General features: G+C 37.5%; 1 protein-coding gene across 1 annotated transcript in view; it reads right to left on the bottom strand.

Moving 5' to 3' along the window:
• The window catches only part of Cntln (centlein), a 259,628-nt gene that overhangs the window by 53,105 nt on the left and 199,820 nt on the right, over positions 1 to 6,703 (bottom strand). The window lies entirely within an intron of this gene.

Raw genomic sequence — 6,703 nt, 5'->3', positions numbered from 1 at the left:
TTACCTCCTGAGCAGCTATTTTCAAGAATGCATACCTGACATTCACTGGGGTGACATAAGGACAAAATCCCTTCCCTGTGGTCCCACATACCAGTTATCTGTTTGCTCCCTCTTCCCTGTTGTTACTTTACTGCTGTCTCATTGATTTCCTGTAATGATATGCCATGTCTCTCATTTTCCTTGTGGCTACATAGGGTCTCATATAAAGAAATTCTCATAGTTACCTTATATTTTAATTAGTAACCATTTCAAATGCTTACAGAATTCCCTACTTTCCCCAAATTCTATGCTTTTCCATCTCCCCACACAAAGTTCATATATCCATGTCACAGTCTTCATTTCATATACTGTATATGAATTAACAAATTTTATAGTTATATTTTTAACTTTTAAAATTATTTATTTTGTGTATATGCATGTGTGTGTCTAGCTTTTTATTTGAGCTATGGAGAATAAACTTGAGTCTTCATGCCTTCATGATAAGCATTTTACTAACTGAGTTATCTCTGTCTCTTGCTTAGATGGGTTCTTCTTTTCTCTTTCCTTCCTTCTTTCTTTCTCTCTCTCTCTCTCTCTCTCTCTCTCTCTCTCTCTTTCTCTCTCTCTCTTCACTGATTTTTTATATTTTATCCAAAAATTTGGCATTTACCCCACAATATTTCAGTATTTTACTGTCAAAAAATATAATGCTTAGACAATCAGTTCTCTAGTTATTTTAATTAGAAATCTGGAAAGTATCTTTGAATAATTCATTTTTCAATATAAATTTGTCTTTCATTTTACATACCAGCCTCAGTTTCCCTTCTCTCCTCTTTCCCCACCCCCTAACTCCCCCCATCCCACTCCCATCCACTTCTTAGAGGTGGTAAGGCCTCCTTAGGGGAGCCAACAAAGTCTGGTATACCACATTGAGGCAAGACCAACGTCCACCCCCTGTATAAGGCCAAGCAAGGTATCCCACCATAAGGAATGGGCTCCAAAAAGTTATTTCATGCACCCAGGATAAGTCCTGGTCCCATTGCCAGGACCCACCCCCAACAGATCAAGTCAGATAACTGTTATCCACATTCAGGGGGCTTAGTTTGGTCCCATGCAGGATGCCCAGCTGTCAGTCCAGAGTCCGTGAACTTCAGCTAGCTCGGGTCAGCTGTCTCTGTGGGTTTCCCAATCATGATCTTGACCACCCCCTGTGCTCATATGATCCCTCCTCCCTCTCTTCGTCCAATCTGCTTCAAGACCCAGCAATATCACACCTAGGCATATACTCAAAGGATGTACAATCATACCACAAAACATCTGTCAACTATTTTCACAGCAGCATTATTTCTAATAGCCAGAACCCAGAAACAACTTAGATGCCCCTTAACCAAAGAATGGATTAAAATACACAGTGGAGTATTACTCAGTGGAAAATAAAATCTGCGGGCAAATGGATGGAACTAGAAAAAAGCATCTTAAGTGAGATAACCCAGACCCCGAAAGGTAAACTCACTCATAAGAGGGTATCAGATATAAAGCAAAGGATAATCAGGATAAAATCCACAACTTAAGAGAAGCTAGGTAAAAGGGAAGACCCTAAGTGGGACGGGAGGACCCCAGGAAGGAGAAATAGTTGAGATCTCCTGAGTAAACTGGAAAGGGGAGTAGAAGGGAAGGGGTGGGGGATGGGAACATGAGGCTCAGGATGGCCAGGTTGGGGGAGGGATGGAGAGGGGCAGCAATGAAAGAGATATCTTGATAGAGGAAGCCATTATGGGGTTAGAGAGAAACCTAACTTCCCAGGAATTCACAAAGATGACCCCAGCTAAGACTCCTAGCAATAGTGGAGAGGGTAGCTGAATTGACCTTCTTCTATATTCAGATTAGTACTACCCTAATTGTCATCACAGAACCTCCATCCAGTCACTGACAGAAGCAGATGCAGAGATCCATGGACAAGCACTGGGCTAGGCTCCTGGAGCTTATATTTTCATTAACTTCTTAGATATACTTTTTCATCAAACTGAGTTATACCTCTATAAAAACTTTTTGAAAATAAAACTGTACTTTTATTAATATTCTATAGATTATTATTTATTTTTATTGAAATTTACAAAACGCCATCTTGTCGCTTATACTCTGTCTCTATTTTTTTTTTTTTTTGGTTTTTCCAAACAGTTTCTCTGTGGCTTTGGAGCCTGTCCTGGAACTAGCTCTGTAGACCAGGCTGGTCTTGAACTCACAGAGATCTGCCTTCCTCTGCCTCCCAAGTGCTGGGATTAAAGGCGTGTACCACCACTGCCCGGCTCTCTGTCCCTATTTTTATGAGATACTTTTTTATTGATTTTTTTAATTGAGCTCTACATTTTTTCTCTGCTCCCCTCCCTGCCTCTACCCTCCCCTTTTCAACCCTCCCCCAAGGTCCCCATGCTCCAAATTTACTCAGGAGATCTTGTCTTTTCTACTTCCCATGTAGACTAGATCTATGTAAGTCTCTCTTAGTGTCCTCATTGTTGTCTAAGTTCTTTGAGGTTGTTTTCTTAGTATTCACTTGTACATTATAAATACCTAAGAACTTTAGAAAACACCAAAGAGGGCTAGAGTTATAGCTCACTAAGGTGATTGTCTTAAAAGTAGGAGAACCTTGAATTTAATCTCCAGAACTCATACAAAAAAGAAAGATTTAATGGTTGGGGGCTGGTGAAAATAGGTGGATTCTTGGGACTTACCAGCCAGTGGCAAGCCTTAATCTATCAGCAAGTTTGAGACCAGTGAGAGGGTCTGTCTTAAAAACCTGGTGTAGGAGGTTCTTCTGTCTATGTGTTTCTTTCATTGGTTGAATAAAGAAACTGCCTTGGCCTTTTGATAGGGCAGCACTTAGGTAGGCAGAGTATATAGAACTGAATGCTGGGAAGAAGGGCAGAGAGAGAGCCACCATGGAGCTGCCAGGTCAGATATGCTGAATCTTTCCCAGTAAGCCACAACCCTGTGATGACATACAGATTATTAAAAATGGGTTAAATCAAGATGCAAGAGGTAGCCAATAAGAGCTAGAACTAATGGGCCAGGCAGTGTTTAATTAATACAATTTCTGTGTGATTATTTTGGGTATAAACTAGCCAGGTGGCCAGGATAAACAAAGGGTCTGCTCTCCCTGCAACAAAAACCAAGGCAGGCAGTACCCCAAGAAAAAAATATCTGAAGATGACTCGTGGCTTCTACATACACGCATACACATGGCACATAAATAAACGTACATTTACACACACATCAAAAAAGGGAAGAGAATTCGAATAGAATACAGATAAAATAGGACATGAGGTTAAATGCCTATTATTCTAGCATTTGAGAGGCAGAGGCAGGATCTCTGTGAGTTCTAGCCTGGTCCATATAGCAAGCTTCATGTCCACATTGGTTCACATGATTTCAAAAGCAGCTCTATTGAATTACTTAATACTTTCAATAAACTGCTTTCTCTCTTTGACATTTTAAAGTTTTCTTTTATTTTAATGGTTTTCTCCATGCACACAACTTTCAAAATTATTCAATTCAAATGCCACCTCCTTCAAAAACTTTACTAAAGAATGATAGTAAAATGATTGCTCCCTCCATAATCTTTACATATACGTGTACTTTACGTATACTTTGTATATGAAGATATGCATAACCATAACAATAATATGTATAAATACATATCATAATTTCCTTCGACTGTGATACACATTTATAGATGGAGGGTGCTTGTTCATTTCTTGGCCACCCAGACCCAAAATAATCACAAGAAATTATATTAATTACAACACTGGTTGGCCAGTCACTTAAGCATATTACTAGCTAGCTCTTCTATCTTAAACTAACCCATTTACATTATTTTATATTTACCACTAGGCTTGTGGTTTGCCAGTAAGGTTCCTGGGCATCTGTCTCCTTCAGTGGGTACATGGCATCTCTCTCTCTCCACCTTCTATTCTCCTCTATTTGCTTGGAATTCCCGCATTTCTCCATTCGGCTAAGCCACTGGCCAAAACAGTTTCTTTATTAACCAATGTCAATAAAACATATTCACAGCATACAGATAGGAAACCCACATCACCTCCTATTTTCTGTCTACTTAAAAAGGAAGGTTTTAAATTTAGCATAGCAAGATTACATAAAACAAAACAGTTCTCAAGCAAGAATTATAGTTATAATACTTAGTCTATTTACATTTGACAAATTAAGGAAAATACTCTATCATTTATCCTATCTCTGTTAGTCTAACGTTTTATATCTAATCTATCTTTTACCCTAACTCCTTAGTTATGGTATAACTATAAATATCTGTTTTTCATCTCCATCAATGACCACAGAAGGATATGAACAGAGGCTGCATATGTGTTTCCTGGCCACCCAGATCCAAAAGCATCACACAGAAAAAATATTAATTACAATACTGTTTGGCCAATAGCTTAAGCATATTTCTAGATAGCTCTTACATCTTAAATTAACCTATTTCTATTATTTTGTATTTTACCATGAGGCTTGTGGTTACTGGTAAGGTTTTAGCAGGTGTCTGTCTCCTTCATCAGCTACATGGCCTCTCTCTGACTCCACCTATTTTTTCTCTTTTATCTCTGCTTGGATTCCTGCCTTGCCCCACTCTGTCTGCACTGCCATAGGCCCAAGTATCTTCATTATTAACCAAAGATAATAAAACACATTCACAGCATACAGAGAGGAGAATCCCAGATCACATATTCAACTCTCATATTAGTAACTTAAATGAGAAATAAGGACCATATTTTATTCCCTATTGAGAATTTTATTGTAATATGAAATGTAGTATACATAAAAGCATTCATTCATACACACACACAAAACAATATTTAGTCATTGAAAGAAGGAGTGAAATGCCTATGAAACAAAGAGGACAAACAGGAGGCATGGATGGGAGAGAGAAGGCTTATGAATGTGGTGTGTATTGGGTATGGGGTGGATATACTCAAAGTGCACTATATGCCTGCATGCAAAGGATCTTATGTAGCCTGTGCAGCAAAATAAAGCCGAAAACAAATTCTAAAATAGTAAGTACAGCTAAATATTACAATTTATAACCAGAAAAAATGTTCTAATTTGTCACCTTCCAGGAAGATTGGTAATTTAATGAGACAAATGTATTTGAAAGTATATCACTACAGAGAAGAAACATTGCTGTAAATAAATAACTGCAATGTCTCTCATAGTTTCATCATAAACAAAAATTAAGTTTTAAGTTGTTGCTATTCAGGCTATACTTTCTTTTGTATATTTTCTGCTGTAAAGTCAGAAGTAAGAACAGAATATAAAAAAAGATTTTCTAGCACACAGTGTTCTAAGTAATCATAATGGTCACTAACAATCAGACCCAGATATTCTGTTAACAAATATCACTCAGTTCATCTAGAAGATCGGACATAGGAACAAGACAGTCACGTCCAATTCCACATGGATTCTGAGCTCAGATCCTGGATTTTGCACAGTTTACCTTGCGAACATGATCCGAGTGACATTTCACAAATTCCTGGATAAATGTTGCTACACTCTGCCAGGAGAGAGACAGGCTATGTCATGCACAGATCAATAACAGCACTGTGTTTCATCAGCCTCAAAATAAAAAATGCTTCATCTGACAAAAGCCATGGCCCTAGAGAATCTGACATATATAAACTGAATAGCTTACAACAACTGTGTACCACACAATCTACTGATGTAAAGCAAAAGAAACTTTGGGGGTGAGCAATGACAATCATAGAGTTGTTTTCCACATTTTTATTACTAGAGGCTTAAACAAAGATTATCCAAAGACAATGAGGCTTTTTAAAATCCTATAATTCCTGACAGAAAAAAATGGCCAGTAGTTTACCAATTCCAACCTTTCAGACAAAAGGTATATAAACAATTATCAAAAAATATACATTTATGAAATACTGACAAAGATATCAAAACAATGGGTGAAAATTTAATGCAGGTTCATAGAATCTGACACTTTTATAATTCAAGGGTTTGCTAGCTATTTTGAGATGCGGTGTCTATATGCTGGAATAACGTAAAATCCCAAGGCATTTGCAGACTGGGCCATGTTCCAGGATCTCTCACTTCACTATAGTCTTTTATTTGAGTTTTGATTAAGCAAATTTAATATTAATTAGTTAATATAATTGAATAAGGAATGTCACAAATTTAAAAACTCAAATCCTAAAAATTGAACTGCATTATTTAAGACTGTCCCAAATGTCTGAGAATTAAATATGCTGTTACAGAATTTATCTGCCTCGGAGTAGGGGAACCAAGGATTCTTCAAGAAATTGGAGAAGATAAAAAAGTTCATTAAAAAAAAGCAGCCATGTACATTTGCAATACTTATGCTCACAGGCTGCATATGAATCCTGTGGCCATTCAGATAGCTACAATTGAGTTCTTAGCAGCAATAGCCTGGGGTGAAAATTTTGTTTTTCAGGTCCTAGCTTAGAAGCATCTCTTCTTAAATTTTAAGAAATATTATTGTTGTAGTATTTTTGGATTTGCTGTGACAAAATGTCATGACCATGTAACTTATAAAAGAAGATGTTTAATTTGGGGCTCATTGTTCCAGAGGTTAAGAGTCCATTAAATCATGGCGTGGAACATGGCAGCAGACAGGCCAGGCACTGGAGCAGTAGAGAGCTTACATCTTTTATTTTTAGATTTTGCTAATTGCTGCATATTT

Source organism: Microtus ochrogaster, chromosome 10 (genome assembly GCF_000317375.1).
Source record: "Microtus ochrogaster isolate Prairie Vole_2 chromosome 10, MicOch1.0, whole genome shotgun sequence".
In the NCBI taxonomy this organism is placed as follows: Eukaryota; Metazoa; Chordata; class Mammalia; order Rodentia; family Cricetidae; genus Microtus; species Microtus ochrogaster.
The sequence above is the reverse complement of the archived record's forward strand: the minus strand, read 5'-3'. Positions and strand labels throughout refer to the sequence as shown.